At 34.9% G+C, this 19,065-nt stretch overlaps 1 protein-coding gene across 9 annotated transcripts in view; it reads left to right on the top strand.

Annotated features, from left to right (window-relative positions):
• The window catches only part of rftn1b (raftlin, lipid raft linker 1b), a 435,159-nt gene that overhangs the window by 253,102 nt on the left and 162,992 nt on the right, over positions 1–19,065 (top strand). The window lies entirely within an intron of this gene.

Raw genomic sequence — 19,065 nt, 5'->3', positions numbered from 1 at the left:
CAGCCAACTGTGTGCTAGTTTAAAGTTCCGAGCTTGTACACCAAGACTAATAACCACTCACACTGATTTAACCTTGACTGAGGCTATAACTAAAGGGCATCAAGCACCGGATGCACCGCTCAGATCCGTGACATGGCACACCAGAAGCGCACATTCACAGTTTATTTAAAATTAAACTATTCAGATGGCGCTCTGTGGCACGGCAGAAATATGAGCAGTGTCCTGATGAGTCGCGGCTGGGCGCCGTTGACTTGCGGCGCTTGTGTGTGTACCCTAATAGAAACTTATGTTTAGAATTCTAAAATGCATGGCGTTGCTTGGCGCAACGCTTCTGGTGTAAGACCTGCTTAAGGCATGTTCGTTATTTCCAATGGAGGGATGCGCACGGGTGGCAACACACTTGCACTTTCCAGCTGCACCTAGTTAAGTAGACCGGAAGCTTCTCTGACCGTGGGAAATGCAAACGACTGAAGTTTAAGGAAGACGCAAGTAAAAGTACACATGTTTGCAAACCCACCTAAAGTTACAAACAATGGCGCTGATGAGAGCGATCATGTGGTGAATGTTGATCTTGTGTTGAGCCCAATAAGCCTTACATCTAAAAATAGAGTAAGGGTGTTCCTTTGGTGACATCGCTTTGACTCGCACGCTGAGAATGGTGGACATGAAACAACAAACTTAGGAAATGGAAATGCGCGCCTGTCTATCAATATTGGTGGGCGGGGGGATCACACTCCTACATGAAGTTGCAGTCGATCTAAAAACCACTCCAATTGGTCCACCGTTTTTATGTTGTTAAATTGAAAATAAAAGGACTGGGTGTGTTTATATCACCCCAATATGACAGTCTATACACTATACCTACACATATGTCTGTCCAAACAGCTTGAAACGTAGATTTTTTACCACAGGTGCCCTTTAAGGCTGAGGCACACATTTCCATGATTATATGCTTCATATTACTTCGGAGTGAAATGAATTGCGCTTAAAGTTTAGGAAATGAGCCCTGAGTAATGAAAAAAATATAAATAGACAGCGCCCTCTAGTGGTTTGTGATCTGATATATGCAACAAAACATAAAAGGGGAAGCGTATTTCAGATCTTGCAGATGATTATTTCATGATAATTCAGAGGTAAATAAATTGTGCCTTGAGTTTACTAAACAAGCCCTAAGGCAAAAATGTAGACAGCGCCCTCTAGTGGATTTGTCATCTGAAATGTGCGACAAAACATAAACAGAGAAACACATTTAACGGCTCATTTCTACTGAGTGGTACAGTACGATATGGTTCGGGTCGGTACAGGTCACCTTTATCAGGCTTTTTATCAGCCGTTTTGGTGGGCATGTTGTACGACAGAAAGTTTAAGTCAATGTCATTCTCACTCAAATAAATGTCTACAGTAAAGCCGTACAGGTCGTTCACATATAATATGAGAAGCGCTTCTCACAAAACAGGTGCTTCATACACATAAATACTTGTTTATAATGGTTTACTACTAACTTTTCTATGAACATGATTTGATTATAATTGCAGATTCAATGACAATGAAAGTGCCTACTGTAATGTCTGCAATTATATAAAATAAATAAATAAATGCAACGTATATGAACACATACAGACTCTTACAGTCTCCGATATGTTACCAGTTACAGATAAACTACACACAGCAGACATTTAGTCCTTATTTGTGTTCAAAAACAACACACAATATAGCCCACAGTCAGTGCAAATCTCTCATCTGTGTCTGTAATCTTCACCAGCACATGTAGCCTCTGTTAGAGTGTCATTCTGTCATTCCGAGTTCATAATAGTCCAAAAGGCGTTGATAAAAGTGACAGTTTGTTCATGATTCAGGTTACTGCTCCTGTGTTTCGTCGGGCTTCTCCTTTTTTTTACCCCGCACTCTCGCGTTTGTCCTTTTCTTTCTGAATGGATCAGATGACTGAGTTACTTCAATAATCACACACACGTTATTATCATCAGCTTAAGAAGTTCGTTATATCAAATATAGACGCGATCGTAAGCTCCTTAGAGAAAGTGAAAACCGCTCGCACTTTTAGACGGCCTCGTCGGCCTCAGTTGGCAATTTCTGTGTGGAGTTTGCATGTTCTCCCTCCCTTCGCGTGGGTTTCCTCCGGGTGCTCCGGTTTCCCCCACAGTCCAAAGACATACGGTACAGGTGAATTGGGTAGGCTAAATTGTCCGTAGTGTATAAGTGTTTGTTTGAATGTTTCCCAGAGATGGAAGGGCATCTGCTGCGTAAAAACTTGCTGGATGAGTTGGCGGTTCATTCCGCTGTGGCGACCCCGGATTAATAAAGGGACTAAGCCGACAAGAAAATGAATGAATGTGTATATAAAAAACATGGCGGTTCCTTTGTTTTCATTCGGCTAGCTCCACAAGATCTTGACGTATCTCTGTAAATTAGCGTTCAGCTGCACGTATAGCTCCACCTTTTGATACCCTTTCTCGGATTTGGTACCCTTTCAAAAGGGTGCCGAAAAAGTGGTACGGTATGGTTCGGTACTCTTTTTGACAGTAAAAACGACCATAAACCTACCGTACCATACCACTCAGTGAAAACGGGGCATAAGGTCTTGCGAAAATGTAGGCTGAGGGATGTATTTCCATGATTGTATGCTTTATATTACATTGGAACTACATACATTATGCGTAAAGTTTACAAAAACGTTGTAATGCGAAAATATAAACAGCACCCTCTAGTGGATTTATTATCTGAAATGTGTGACAAAACAAAAACGGAGCAATGTATTTTAAGGTCTCGCATAAATGTAGGCCAAGGCATGTATTTCCATCATTACATGCGTCATATACTGAAACGAACCCTAAGTAACGTAAAAAAGTAAAGAGCGCCCTCTAGTAGATTTGTTATGTGAAATGTGCAACAAAACAAAAACAGAGCAATTGATATTAGGTCTCGCAGAAATGTAGGCCAAGTCGCATATTTCTATCATTACATGCTTCATATTACGAAACGAACCCTAAGTAATGTAAAGCTATAGAGAGCGCCCTCTAATAGGTTTGTCATTTGAAATGTGAAACAAAACATAAATGGAGGTACATGCATATTTCAGGTCTCGAAAAAATGTAAGATGAAGCGCATATTACACAAATTACTTTAGAGCTAAGTAAACTGTGCCTAGAGTTTATGAAACAAACCCGAAGTAACGAGGAAATAAAGACAGCATAAATATACATTCAGCATTCTGGCTGATTTGTTCCTACACTATAAATACACAGAGGAAGGCAGTAATGCTTTGATCAGGTTTGGAGATTTTTTGTGATTTTTGTTCTTGATAGAAAGGTTTTTTCTTGGTAAAAGCACTTGACCGGGAGACTTTCTCTTTAATCTTTCTAGAGGAAATCCTGTCTACCTTGGAGAGGAGATCAGTGTGCATTAAACATACAGATCTGAAACCGTGTAATTTAACATCAGTACAATGTATACAGAAATAGCACTTTTCATCAAAGTAAGATTTACAAGTCAGCTAAATAAAAAAATTTAAAAATCCAGCAAATGGAACTTGAAAGAAAGCATAAATCAGTATCAAAACACAACTAAAAATGTTTTGCTGTTATTAAAAATAAAGATCTAACATGCAAAATGTGGGACCTGATTTTGCACAAAAGTTTTGTTATTTATTTATTTATTTTTATAAATGTCATCTACTTTGTATCACAGGGATAAATTACATTTTAAAACAGATAACTCACCGGCCACTTTATTAGGTACACCTGCCCAGCTGCTCATTAAAGCAAAGTTCCAATCAGCCAATCACATGGCAGCAACTCAACGCATGTAGGCATGTAGATATGGTCAAGACAATTTGCTGCAGTTCAAACCGAGCATCAGAATGGGGAAGAAAGGGGATTTGAGTGACTTTTATCGTGGCATGGTTGTTGTCACCAGATGGCCTGGTCTGAGTATTTCAGAAACTTCTGATCTACTAGGATTTTCATGCACAACCATCTTTAGGGTTTACAGAGAATGGTCATAAAAAGAGAAAATTTCCAGTGAGTGGCAGTCCTGTGGGCGCAAATGCCTTGTTGATGTTAGAGGAGAATTGCCAGACTGGTTTCAGCTGATAGAAAGGCAACAGTAACTCAATTAACCATTCGCTCCAAACCGAGAAGATTGGAGAAACATTGCCTGGTCTGATGAGTCTTGATTTCTGCTGCGACATTCGGATGGCAGGGTCAGAATTTGGCATTAACACCATTAAAGCATGAATCCATCCTGCTTTGCATCAGTGATTCAGGCTGGTGGTTGTAGTGTAATGGTGTGGGGGGTATTTTCTTGGCACACTTTGGGCCCATTAGTACCAACTGAGCATCGTGTAAACGCCACAGCCTACCTGAGTATTGTTGCTGATCATGTCCATCGCTTTATGACCACAGTGTGCTCATCTTCTGATGGCTACTTCCAGCAGGATATTGCACCATGTCATAAAGTGTGAATCATCTCAGACTGATTTCTTGAACATGACAATGAGTTTACTGTACGCAAGTGGCCTCCACAGTCACCAGAACTAAATCTAATAAAGCTATATTTATTAGATATATATTTTTTCTCTCTCTTACAATATCACTGTTTTTACAGTCATAAATATGCAGCCATGTTGTGAAAATCTTTAATATGTAAACATATTTTAATATATATTGTTAAATGCTTAAATAATATTAGAATAATTTAGATTTTTTTTGGAAAATTCTGTATTCATGAAAAATGGATTAATGGTGCTCAAAATTACAGTTAAGTAATACATTGCATTTTATAAAATATGAAACAGAAAATTTATTCTTTTAAACCGTAATAATTTGTAGCAATATTTCTCTTATTGGTCATTTTAAAATAGGTTGCATAAACGTTTTTAAAACTTCTATAATATTTCACAATAAATTGTTTTAACTGCAATAAATGCAGCCATGATGAGCTTAAAACACAAAAAATCTACTATAAACTCATAAATTTTTTTTCCCCTTTTTAAAGATATTGGTGTTGATGAAATTGGGATTTGCAACAGGAATGAATTGCATTTTAAAAATAGCAAAAATATATATTTTACTATAGTAGAATTACTTAAAAAGAGTTATTTAAGAGCATCCGCTGCGTAAAAACTTGCTGGATAAGTTGGCGGTTCATTCCGCTGTGGCGACCTCGGATTAATAAAGGGACTAAGCCGACAAGAAAGAGTTATTTAAAACTGCTATAATTTTCCATAAAGTTACTGATTTTATTCTTAAAAAATGCAATCACGATGAACTTAAAGCACTAAAAAAATTTATCATAAAATCACAATTTTCTCCTTTTTTAATAAAATGATTTTTAAACATCTTGTGTTGATGACAAATCGATTAATGACACTCAAAATTCAGATTCACAACAGGAATAAATTGCACTTTTAAACATATGAAACAGAAAACTATTAAAAAAATATTCCTGAAACTAAAAAAATATATAAAAATATAAACAAATATTTTAATATTTTTTGTTAATTTGAAATTAGATTACATTAAGAAACTGTAGTTTAAACCTGTAATAATATTTCACAATATTACTATTTTTACTCTCACACAACTGCATCCATGATGAACTTAACGACACTAAAAATCTTTTGTAAAATCATCAATATTTTCTCCCTTTTGTTATTAAAATAATAACAATAATAATGTTATCTTGTATTGATGACAAATCGATTAATGACGCTTAAAATTCAGATTTACAACAGAAATAAATAGCATTTTAAAACATGAAACAGAAAACTTTTTTCTAAACTGTAATAATATTCCTGTTACTATCATATTTTGGTACATTTTAATTTAGATTTCATTAAAAAAAAACTGCTATAATTTTTCACAATATTACTGTTTTAACTGTCAAAAATGCATCCATGAAGAATCAGAATTAAAATTTATTATAATTAGATTTGTTTTATATCTGTTCAGGAAATTGAATTAACGATGCTCAAAATTCAGATTTACAACAAGAATAGATAGCATTTTAAAACATGAATCAGAAAACTATATAAAACTGAATTAATATTCCTGTTTATTATAATTTTTTTCATTTTAAATTAGATTACATTAAAAAAAAAAACTTTATTTAAACCTGTAATAATATTTCACAGTATTAGTATTTCTACTCTCAAATAACATTAAACCACACTAAAAATCTATTCTAAAATCACTATTTTCTCCTTTTATATTAAAATGATTTTAAGCATCTTGTGTTGATGATTAATGGATTAATGATGCTCAAAATTCAGATTTACAACAGGAATAAATTGCATTTTGAAGCATATGAAACAGAAAACTAGTTTTAAAAACTGTAATAACATTCCTTTACAGTTTTGTTAACGTTCATACAGTTACTCAGATTTCTTAGTCATAAGAAAGTTATTTAAAATAACTATAATATTTTACAATATTAATGATTTAGCTGTCAAAAAATGGATCCATGATAAGTCTAAAACACTAAAGTATTTTAAAATCACAATTTTTTGCCTTTTTATTAGAATTAGATCTGTTTCATCTGTGTTGAGGAAAATTAATTAATGATGCTCAAAATTCAGATTTACAACAAGAATAAATTTCATTTTTAAACATATATGAAACAGAAAACTTTTTTTTCTAAACTGTAATAATTGAAAAAAAAACTAATAATATTTCTGCTATTATCATATTTTGGTTCACTTTAAATTAGAAGTCACAAGAAAGTTATTTAAAACGACTGTAATATTTCACAATATAAACATTTTAACTGTCAAATAAAAAAATGGATCCATGATGAGCCTAAAACACTTAAGTAAAAAACACTATTAAAATCACCATTTTTTGCTTTTTTTATTATATTTAGATTTGTTTCATCTGTGTTGAGGAAAATGAATTAATGATGCTCAAAATTCAGATTTACAACAAGAATAAATTTCATTTTTAAACATATATGAAACAGAAAACTTTTTTTTTTTAAACTGTAATAATTAAAAAAAAACTAATAATATTTCTGCTATAATCATATTTTGGTTCACTTTAATTTAGAAGTCACAAGAAAGTTATTTAAAACGACTGTAATATTTCACAATATTAACATTTTAACTGTCAAATAAAAAAATGGATCCATGATGAGCCTAAAACACTAAAGTAAAAACTATTTTAAAATCACTATTTTTGCTTTTTTTAATTAGTATTAGATTTGTTTCATCTGTGTTGAGGAAAATGAATTAATGATGCTCAAAATTCAGATTTACAACAGGAATAAATTGCATTTTTAAACGTATAAAACAAAAAAATGCATCAATTTCTACTGTATTTTCTGCAACTTTAAAACAAAAAGCCAGGAGGTGTGTGTGTTTATGAAACATCAAAGAGAGTAAAATTCCTCCTTTGCACTGCAATTCAGCTAGTTAGCGCTACACATGTTAAAAACAGAAAAATCAGTTATGTTTTTGGTGTGTTGTCAGAATCAAGAGTGTGTCTACAGTGTTCTTGTCAACAGGAAGTGCAGATCTCTGCAAAGTTCCTTCCTCTCTTTCAACAGACTCAGTGTCAAAGCTCTGCTGGCGGCGTTTGTTTCAGGTTAGATCTGCTTGTAGGGGGAAGAAACTCATCTTCCTCTGCTCGACATCTTTCCTGCGTCAGGCTGCTGTCGGCTAAATGGCTTTTGCCTCAGTGTAATGTCAGAGTAAAGCTCATTTACTGCTACACATCTCCACTTTGTCAGTATGAGGGAGAGCGGCTGGCGTCTGCATTGATAAAGCGCGGTGATAAAGCTGCTTTGCTTCACGCCGCTGGATTGCCCTCAGCCAGCGAGCGTCTGCTTTACGTCGCAGCATCTGTGTTGAAGCAGCGCATTGAACTTTCACAAGGCCCATCATCTCGCTTCAGACCCCAGCAGTATTGATTCTGCTCAAATGCAATCATCAGGTTTCCGGCGGTGCGGGGTAAACAACACAGATTTAACAAATACAGCTTGTTCAGGGTGTCTGCAGGTTTCCATGAGTTATATTTAACAGCACACAGAATCAGATTTAAACTCCACATGAACCGGAAGCTGCGACCATTTTTTTTCCTTTGAGAAAAAAATGTGAAAACTGTGGGTGTGGCTTGTTTTTTTTTGTTTGTTTTTATCGCATCCAAAATGGTGAAAAGCCTTGGAGTAACGATTGATGACCAACTAAACTTCTCTGACCACATTTCTAGAACTGCTCGATCTTATTAGCACTCTATAACATCAGAAAGATCCGACCCTTCTTATCTGAACATGCAGCTCAACTCCTTGTTCAAGCTCTTGTTCTCTCCAGACTGGAGTACTGCAACTCTCTACTAGCTGGGCTTCCATCTAACTCTATCAAGCCTCTTCAGCTGCTCCAGAATGCAGCAGCACGAGTGGTCTTCAATGAACCTAAACGAGCACATGTCACTCCACTGCTCATCCGTTTGCACTGGCTGCCAGTTGCTGCTCGCATCAAATTCAAAGCTCTGATGTTTGCCTACTAAGTGACTTCTGGCTTTGCTCCTTCTTATCTGCTCTCACTTCTGCAGATCTATGTGCCCTCCAGAAACTTGCGTTCTGTGAATGAACGTCGCCTCGTGGTTCCATCCCAAAGAGGAAAGAAAACACTTTTGCGAACGCTCACGCTCAATCTGCCCAGTTGGTGGAATGAACTCCCAAACTGCATCAGAACAGCAGAGTCACTCGCTATTTTTAAGAAACGACTAGAAACTCAACTATTTAGTCTCCACTTCCCTTCCTAATCTGCAATTGCCTCTCTGGATATCACACTAACTGTACCCCAAAAAAAAAAAGTACTAATACTTTTCTTCTTAGACTTTACACACCTGGAACTTGCCTATAGCACTTATTCATTGTTGCTCTTATAGTTGTGTAAGTTGCTTCCTTGTCCTCATTTGTAAGTCGCTTTGGATAAAAGCGTCTGCTAAATGACTAAATGTAAATGTTTTATTGCAAACTGATTGGATGTAGAACAGTATCTCTGAACGCACAACACGTCCAACCTTGAGGCAGATGGGCTACAGAAGCAGAAGACTGGGTGCCACTCCTGTCAGCTAGGAACAGGAAACTGAGGCTACAGTTGGCACAGGCTCACCAAAAACTGTACAATAGAAGATTGGAGAAACATTGCCTGTTCTGATGAGTCTCCATTTCTTCTGTGACATTCAGATGGAAGATTCAGAATTTGGCATCAACAACATGAAAGCATAGATCCATCCTGCCTTGTATCAACGGTTCAGGCTGGTGGTGAAGGTGTAATGGTGTGGGGGATATTTTCTTGGCACACTTTGGGCCTATTAGTACCAATTGAACATCATGACCTTATATCCAGTGGTTATAAGCTAGAGTAAATTCCCTACGAGCCCTGTTTACACAAGCGAAATCCCAGCAAGTGTGTAGTTTATTGGGTTCTACCAAAGAACATACTTTGGTTCCGCCTATGTTGTTCTGCGTGATGATAGATGAAGATATTCAGTTGAATTTTTTTCTTTCTCAAATAGTTCCAAAATAATGGTTAACAGAGCAAGAATGTTTTCCACAGTATTTCCTATATTTTTTTCTTATTTGCTTTATTTTAACTAGAATAAAAGTAGTTAAAAAAAAAAAAAAACCATTTAAGGTCTTTATTATTATCCCATTTAAGCAATATGTTTTTTCGATTGTCTCCAGAACAAACCACTGTTATACAATGACTTGCCTAATTACCCTAACTTGCCTAATTAACCATGGTAAGTCTTTATAAACTAAAAGTTACAAGAGTTCAGTCAAAGCAGGGTGAATCAGCTTTCAGCCACTATGCCCCTCACTGCTGGAATCAGCTTCCAAAAATGATCAGATGTGCTCCAACATTAGACACATTCAAATCAAGACTGAAAACACATCTGTTTAGCTGTGCCTTTACTGAATGAGCACTGTTCTGCGTCCGACAGATTGCACTATTATGTTTTTCTCTTCTTCTTCATTCTTTTATATCACATTTTACCTGTTTTTATGTTTTTTAACTCATTTTTATTATTTGTTTTTACTTGTTTCTTTTATTCTTGTTTATGTAAAGCACTTTGAATGGCCACTGTGTATGAAATGTGCTATATAAATAAACTTGCCTTGCCTTAAGTTGCATTTTAAACTGAATACTTAAAGTACTTTCAGTACTTATATAAAAAAATATACAACCAAACATAGAAACAAACATATAAAGCCTGTAAATATTTCTACCAAAATGTCTAGTCCATTAAGACAGGAGGAGTGTGTCCTACAGGTGGTTGTCAAACCCACTCACCTGCACAGAGCAAACTTACCGTTATGTGATGCACTGCATATTTGCTAAACTAAAACGTTAGGTCTTCAATCTAGTTTTGAACTGAGACAGTGTGTCTGAGCCTAGGACATTATCAGGAAGGCTATTCCAGAGTTTAGGAGCCATACATGAGAAGGCTCGACCTCCTTTAGTGGACTTTGATATTCTGGGTATTACCAGAAGCCCTGAGTTTTGAGATCTTAAAGAGCAGGTTGGATTGAAGCGAAGCAGATGGTTGGTTAGATAAACAGGAGCTAGACTATTTAAAGCTTTAATTATTAATATTAAATAATAATAATAATAATAATAAAAAAAAAAAATAATAATAATAATAACAAGAAGAAGAAGAAGAAGAAGAAGAAGAAGAATTCTAATATATATATATATATATATATATATATATATATATATATATATATATATATATATATATATATATATATATATATATATATATATTTAACAAAAAGGTTAAAGGATAAGGTAATTTTAAAAAATATCTAGTAAAATATTATTTACTTTCATCATGGCAAAAATAAAAGAATTCATTGATTAGAAATGAGTTATTTAAACTATTTTGTTTAGAAACGTGTCCATTAAACAGAAACCGGTTAATTAGGTTCACTAGTATATACCAGATATATAATATATATAATATATACCAGAACGTATTTTATATAAGGCAATATAAAGCTAATCTAATCTGTTAAATAAGAACTTAAAATATTAAATCTAAAGATTAAATTAAAAGATTAAAATAAACGTTAATGTTAAACTCAGAATTAATATTTTTGCTACTTGTTCAGGCTACTTATTTAAAATTAGATGAATCAACACAATTGCTGAGGCTTTTTGGGGGACAACGTAATTGTTTTATGTTCAGTCTACTTAAATTTGTAAAAACAATTAAGTTAACTTAATCGATTAATGTTGGGACAACTTGAAGCAATTGTGTGGAACTCTGCATTTTTTACAGCATATGATGTTGTGTAAATGTTTACACAACATCATATGTTTACTATACAGATAAAGTGACTTCACTATTTGCTTTCTGAAGTCCTTTTAGAGCTCACCATATGCTTTTGATTTTTGATCTTCACTGAAATGAAAATGAAAAACAGGCTAAATGTTCTTGGAGACGATGAGCTTAGCATCTGAAACACAATTGCTATTTACAGATTGTGGTCGAAGAACTTAACATTCAAATCATATATGTAAATCCGATCAATAAGTATACAGTGGTCCCCTGTTAATTGCGGGGTTACAATCTAAAAATAGCCCGCAATAGGTGAAATCCGCAAAGTAGTCAGCTTTCTTTTTTTTTACATTAATTATAGATGTTTTAAAGCTGTCTCTACTCACTTTATACACTAAATTTAAAGTTTAAACACTTGTGTAACCTCTACCTTTCTTTAGCATGTCCAGAAGTTTAACTTTTTGTGCGATAGTTAGCATCTTCCTGTGCTGTTTGGGTGCTATTTCAGGTGACTTTGATAGTGCGGAATGTTTCTTCAACATGGGGTTTGTTGGGGAGAAAACTTGCAAGCATACAGTACAGCACTTCAGAGTCACACTGCAAGTGATCAAAGATTTATGTAAATTTGGAAAGCTGAACGCATGCTGTACTGTAGGAGACATGGCATGGAAGAGATTGATTGCCATTGGTCTACAGCCGATCAGAACACAGAACACAATGCATGTTGAAAAGGAAAAAAAAAAATATCAAATTGTACTAAACAAAAATCAGCGAGGCTGCGAAAGGTGAACGACGTTATGGCGAGGGACCACTGTAAAACAACTTGTCAAACAACCACTTGTAAGGCAAGGCAAGTTTATTTATATAGCACATTTCATACACAGTGGCAATTCAAAGTGCTTTACATAAACAAGAATAAAAGAAACAAGTAAAATAAAAATAAAAATAAAAACAAATAATAAAAATGAGTAAAAATAACATAAAAACAGGTAAAATGTGATATAAAAGAATGAAGAAGAAGAGAAAAACATAATAGTGCAATCTGTCGGACGCAGCACAGTGCTCATTCAGTAAAGGCACAGATAAACAACACTTTTAAAATTTAATTTGTTTTATTAAGAACAAAATAAACAAACACTTACAAACTAATTTTAAGCACAAATGCATTTCATTGTAATCAACTAAACATCTATACTGCACAATAATGCTTTTCTTTCTTAGATTTTTTGTCAATTATTGTCCAAATATTTAAAAATGTATGAATCAACAATCATTTTCTAGACAAGGAATGAAATATTGTCTTGTTTTCATAAATAATAAGCCAAAATTAAGTGAGTTTTTCCCTAAAGCAAGCAAAATAATCTGCCAATGGCGTACAGTAAGTAAAATAATTTTACTTCAAAGCAAAAAGAAGATTACATTGCTTACTCTCTTCAGATTATTTTGCTTGGTTTAAAGAAAAACTTATTTAATTTAGACTTTAATAGTTTTTTTCCCTACTATGGAAGTCAATCCTAGCAATCAACTTTCTTTAAAATACCTTCTTTTGTGTTTAACAGAAGAAAGAAACTTATAAAGTTTTAAAACCACATGAAGGAGAATAAACAAGGAGGCCATTTCTATTTTTTGGGTGAACTTACCCTTTAATAAAGTTGGAGCTTGATTCAGTTTCCGACAAAACTGATCATTTAAACAAAGTTTGCATTCACAAATTGAGCAATATGTTTACAACGTTAGCGAATAAAAGCTTTATTAACTAAATAAATACACTGCATGTCTATGAACTGACGTGATGGTTATATATGATGTAATTTGTAAAATCTATGCCTTTATCTGCATAGAACTGCATAGATTCAACAAGGTACAGGAAAATTCCTCAGAGATTTTGGTTCATATTGACATGATAGCATCTCGCAGTTGCTGCAGATTTGTCGGCTGCACATCCATGATGTGAATCTCCCATTCCACCACATCCCAAAAGTTCTTTATTGGATTGAGCTCTGGTGACTGTGGGGGCCATTTGAGTACCGTGAACTCAATGTCATGTTCAAGAAACCAGTCTGAGATGATTCACACTTTGACATGGCGCGATATCTTGCTGAAAGTAGCCATCAGAAGATGGGTACACTGTGGTCATAAAGGGATGGACATGATCAGCAACAATACTCAGGTAGGCTGTGGTGTTGACACGATGCTCAGTTGGTACTAATGGGCCCAAAGTGTGCCAAGAAAATATCCCCCACACCATTACACCCCCACCACCAGCCTGAACCGTTGATACAATGCAGGATGGATCCATGCTTTCATGTTGTTGATGCCAAATGCTGACCCTACCACCCTAAAGTTGGTTGTGCGTGTAATCCCAGTACATCAGCAGTTTCTGAAATACTCAGACCAGCCTGTCTGGCACCAACAACCATGTTCATAGCCACTTAAATCACATTTGTTCCCCATTCTGATGCTCGGTTTGAACTGCAGCAGGTCATCTTGACCATGTCTACGTGCCTAAATGCATTGAGTTGCTGCCATGTGATTGGCTGATTAGAAATTTGCGTTAACAAGCAGTTGGACAGATGTACCTAATAAAGTGTCCGGTGAGTGTAGATTTATATGATAAAGATTTTCAATATGTAGAATAAAACATTAAATGCAATTTTAAGTCATTTGGCTTTGAAAAACATGTATGTCCAAAAGTAAGATAAACCATGTCATCATTTACTCACCATTCACTTCTGTTGAGCACAAAAGAAGATATTTTGAAGAATGCTGGTTACCCTTTGGCTTCCATGGTAATTTTTACAACCAGCATTCTTCAAAATATCTTCGTTTGTGTTCAACAGAAGAAAAATACTCATAAAGTTTTAAATCCACACGAGAGAGAATAAACAATGAGGTCATTTCTATTTTTGGGTGAGCTACCCCTTTAATAATGTTGTCATTTTACTGTGTTAGTCGGATTCTGACAGAACGGATCATTTAAACCAACATCGCATTCACAAACTGAGCAAAATGTTAGCAAATTAAAAACGTTATTTACTAAATAACTACACTGCATGACTTAAATTGATGTGATGGTTATATATGATTTAGATTTTTGTGATATAGATTTATAATATGTAGATTAGAACATTTATTGCAATTTGAATTCATTTGGGATTGAAAAAACATTGATGTCCAAAAATAAGATGAATGATGTTTTCATTTACTCACCATTTACTTGTTCAAAAATGAGTTTCTTTCTTCTGTTGATCGCAAAAGAAGATATTTTGAAGAATGCTGGTTACCGGTTGACTTTGATTGTCATTTTTGCAAGTCAATCCCAGCAATCAGCATTCTTCAAAATATCTTCTTTTGTGTTCAACAGAAAAAAAAAGATACTCATAAAGTTTTAAAACCACACGAGAGAGAATAAACAGTGAGGTCATTTTTATTTTGGGTGAACTACCCCTTTAATAATGTCATTTTACTGTGTTAGTCAGATTCTGACAGAACTGATCATTTAAACCAACATCGCATTCACAAACTAATCAAAATGTTTACAATGCTAGCAAAACCTCATAAGGGAGATAAACAATGAAGTCATTTCCGATTTTGGGTGAACTAGCCCTTTAATAACTTTGCCATTTTACTGTATTAGTTGGATTCTGACAGAACTGATCATTTAAACCAGGAGTTCCTAAACTTTTCATCCCACGACCCCCAAATTGACAATGCCAGCGACTCGCGACCCCTAATATCCTCTGAGGTTGGTATACAGAAACCTTGCATGCAATAGCGCGCAAACACCAATAGACCCAAGTCTATATATATATATTTTTTTTTTGTACGTCAGTGCTTTAAATGGGCCAGAAAGTTTACCCTGGTGCTATAAAATCAATCTGGTGCATCTGACACTATTGGTGTGTATATAATACAATCCCCCCAGGGGTCGCAATCCAATAGAACTAGAAACTATAAGGGTGCTTTCACACCTGCCTTATTTAGTTCGATTGAATCGCACTAGAGTTCGTTTCCCCTTTTGGTACGGTTTGTTTGGGCAGGTGAGAATGCAGCAATTGTACTCGAGTGCGCACCAAAAGCGGATCAAATAAGCGTACGGAGACCTGCTTGAAGAGGTGGTCTCGGTACGCTTTCAAACGAACCCTGGAGCGGTTCGTTTGTGGTGAGAATATGATCCGTACTAAAACAGGTCCAACCACAAAAAAGTACTGCACCTTTTGGACTAATCCAGCTGCCGTAGGCCGATGCGCTGTGCATTATAGGATATGGAGGAAAAATATTTGTTGACAGCGCTTTACCAACAGAGAGAGAGCGGGGGAAACATTACCTGATGGATCGTTGGTAATATTTACGCAAGATGACCATGTCGCAGTTTAGCTAAATTAATTCACGTCTCCTCCTGAAATGACGAGCGATGCATTAAAACACTGTTTTCCAGCCGCGGCCGCGCTTCATTCTCGTAATGTATAGTTTGTCTAAAGCAGGGATACAATCAGCCAGCGCAGTCGTCCCTCCAGAGTAAAAGGTTTTGTTTACCTGCGGTGAGTTCACTGGCATTTTCCCGCACGTGAATTCTGACCAATCAATAAGCAGTTTAGGAAATATGTTCAACAACATCTGGCCAATGAGAGATGTGGATTTTGTCAGATGACTGCATTTTGGTTCGTTTCAACTGGTTCGGACCAAAGCCAGCAGTGTGGTGTGAAAACGACCCAAAGACTGCAGAAGATGCAACAATGTATCATTTATTACCCTTGGTCCGGACCAAATGAAGCGAACCACAGATGTGAAAGCACCCTAAGCCTCTATTGTAACTATATAGTATATAATAACTATAAACAACTATTTTTTTCTTCAGTAGGTTATAGATAAAATAGGGTAATTGGTTTAATAAAAATAAATCGATTATTTGAAATCACAGCCCTTGTAGCAAAGAATTCTGGCCCAGATTTAGCAAAAAGGTGGCAGAGCAGGCATTCATCCGGCACTGGCATACAGCATGTGGGCCAAACATGGCCCGGGTTTGGCAGAGGTGGCACCGTTTTTAAGGCGGCACACAAGATTTGGGCCAGATGAAAAGCATAGTATTTGGCCCAGATTTAAAAATTTGATAAGTGGGCCATGTGAGTTTGGCCAGTCTTGACCCACATTTAAAATACACTAAAATCATTTTTGAGTAAAGAAAAAAAATTCTACCAATCAGGTCACTTTGAGAAAAAGCATGCCCATAGTGTGCCTAAAGCGCATCACTCCATGGGTTTATCAATTTCATTGCAATCGTGACACACCGACCTATCTGGCCCAGTTCAGGCCCAGTAATGAGTTATTAACTTGGCTGAGACTTGGCCCAGATATGGTCTGTGTTTGGCCCTTGTCTGGAAGCCAGATTTGGTCCAGTCATGTACCGTAATTCACTGCGGCATGTGGGCCAAGCAAAACCTGATTCTGTGGGCCAGAGCTGGGCCAGAGAAATTTTGCTATGTGGGAGGCGACCACCCTTCATTGTCTTGCAACCCCCACTTTGAGAACCACTGATTTAAACCAACGTTGCTTTCACAAACTAAGCAAAATGTTAGCAAATAAAATCGTCATTTACTAAATTAATACACTGCATGTCTGTGACCTGATGACAACTCGACAATCCAGTGAACTGAAGCCCTCTTTCTTCCCGCGCTTGCCTTTGGGCAGCATTATACTCATTTTCAAACTGTGACACAGATATTTGTGCAAGTAATATCAGAATTTGGAATGTTACGCTTCTCTGTTTAGATGAACAAATCCCTTTTGTGAGAGTGGAGACTATGAGAAAACATTACCAAGCTCAAAGCATCATTCAGTATGGCGTCCTTTAAAGCTTTCAGTGAAGAAAGAGATATAAAGAATACAGCACACGAAACAGACTACACTTCTAAAAGCAGTCCTACAATAAAAAGAATGCTAAAATCCTCTCTCACATGACTACAAACGATAATCGAGGCACGAGATGAGTCTTTTTATTCAGATTTTTAGAAGCCACTGTGAATATGATTGCATTTCTAAGAATGTGGAGCATGAATTTTTAATTACATTTTCAAATTAGTTTCCCTTTTCATCATCTCGAACATCCTTATTTGTCACTGAAACCCTTTTATAAAACTCACATCTCTCTGTTCTTGCTTTGATTGGACTCTAATCAGGGCTGAAGTGAGTATTTGCGATGTTAAGATTATCATCCACCCATTTTCTCTTTGGGAGCTTGATGAAAATCTCACTTTTTTTTTTCTTTGCAGACTGACTTTTCCTTGGCATTTCTCGAATACACTAATTTCTCACATTTCCACACCCGACTTGAGTGAATTTTTGGACTTGCGTCTCCCCACGCCGGAATCATGGCGCTGTTTCCATGACAATCCGCCACCTGTTGTTCCTTTCACGCGTCTGCCATGAGATGACTGGCGTTTGGGAATAACAAAGTACAGAGGTTAATTTCTTTGTTAGGAGGTGTCAGCACCATAATGTGTCACTTTCAACCCCGTCCCAAATATATCCTGCATGTTAAAGGTTACGGACACATTTAGCAGCTCTTTTTCTGTGTTCCTATGATTATTTCAGTGCTCAGAAAATAAGTATATTCAGCTATGGGAGAATTAAGACCTCATGCATATTTTCAGTTCCTCAGAATCTACTGAATCTGTTAGGTTTGTGCTTGAGTTAAATGTTAATGTTTGATTCTATAAAAGTGTGATAAGATTATATTATATTATAATATATTATATTATTTTATATTATATTATATTATATTATATTATGTTATGTTATGTTATGTTATGTTATTTTATTTTATTTTATTTTATTTTATTATATTATATTTTATTATATTATGTTATATTATGTTATATTATATTATATTATATTATATTATATTATATTATATTATATTATATTATATTATGTTATATTATGTTATATTATGTTATATTATAATACATTATATTATATTGTATTATATTTTATTATATTTTATTTTATTTTATTATATTATATTATATTATATTTTATTATATTATATTATATTATATTATATTGTATTATATTTTATTATATTATATTTTATTTTATTTTATTTTATTATATTATATTATATTATATTATATTATATTATATTATATTACATTTTATTATATTATATTGTATTATATTGTATTTTATTATATTTTATTTTATTTTATTTTATTATTTTTTATTAAATAATATAACAGTTTTTCTCAGTGGCTTTGGTGCATTTGTCACAACACTACATTTGCACAACAGTTAATGCATTTCTCAAAACAATTAGTACAAACTGCAAAACCTAGTTGATAACCTGCAAAAGCGTGTCACATGCTCAAAATGGATAGCTCATTCCTCAAAAGCAAGTATTGATGTCAATGAACGTGTCAGTGTCATCAAAATCAAAATCCTGACACCATTGTTTATGAACAAGACAGTCAAATGGCTTTGTCATCTTTCATTATGACAATTTACTCTGTAAGTTTTCGCCAGTGCAAAAAAGTCGGATTTTGGTGACACTTCCTGTAAATGCTCAAGACAGCACTATATACTATTTGCACAGCCAACCTACAACATACACAGGTCTGTAAATCATTCATCAAATTGTTCAATTTAGGAGGCATTTTCAAGAAAACATTAAAAATTTTTTTTTTATAAAAGTAGCTTGACAGATTTTGACAACTAGTTTACAGTTTTTCTTGTTTGCCTTGATGCAGCTGTCAACTGA

This window comes from Danio rerio, chromosome 16, assembly GCF_049306965.1.
Source record: "Danio rerio strain Tuebingen ecotype United States chromosome 16, GRCz12tu, whole genome shotgun sequence".
Lineage (NCBI taxonomy): Eukaryota > Metazoa > Chordata > Actinopteri > Cypriniformes > Danionidae > Danio > Danio rerio.
The sequence above is the reverse complement of the archived record's forward strand: the minus strand, read 5'-3'. Positions and strand labels throughout refer to the sequence as shown.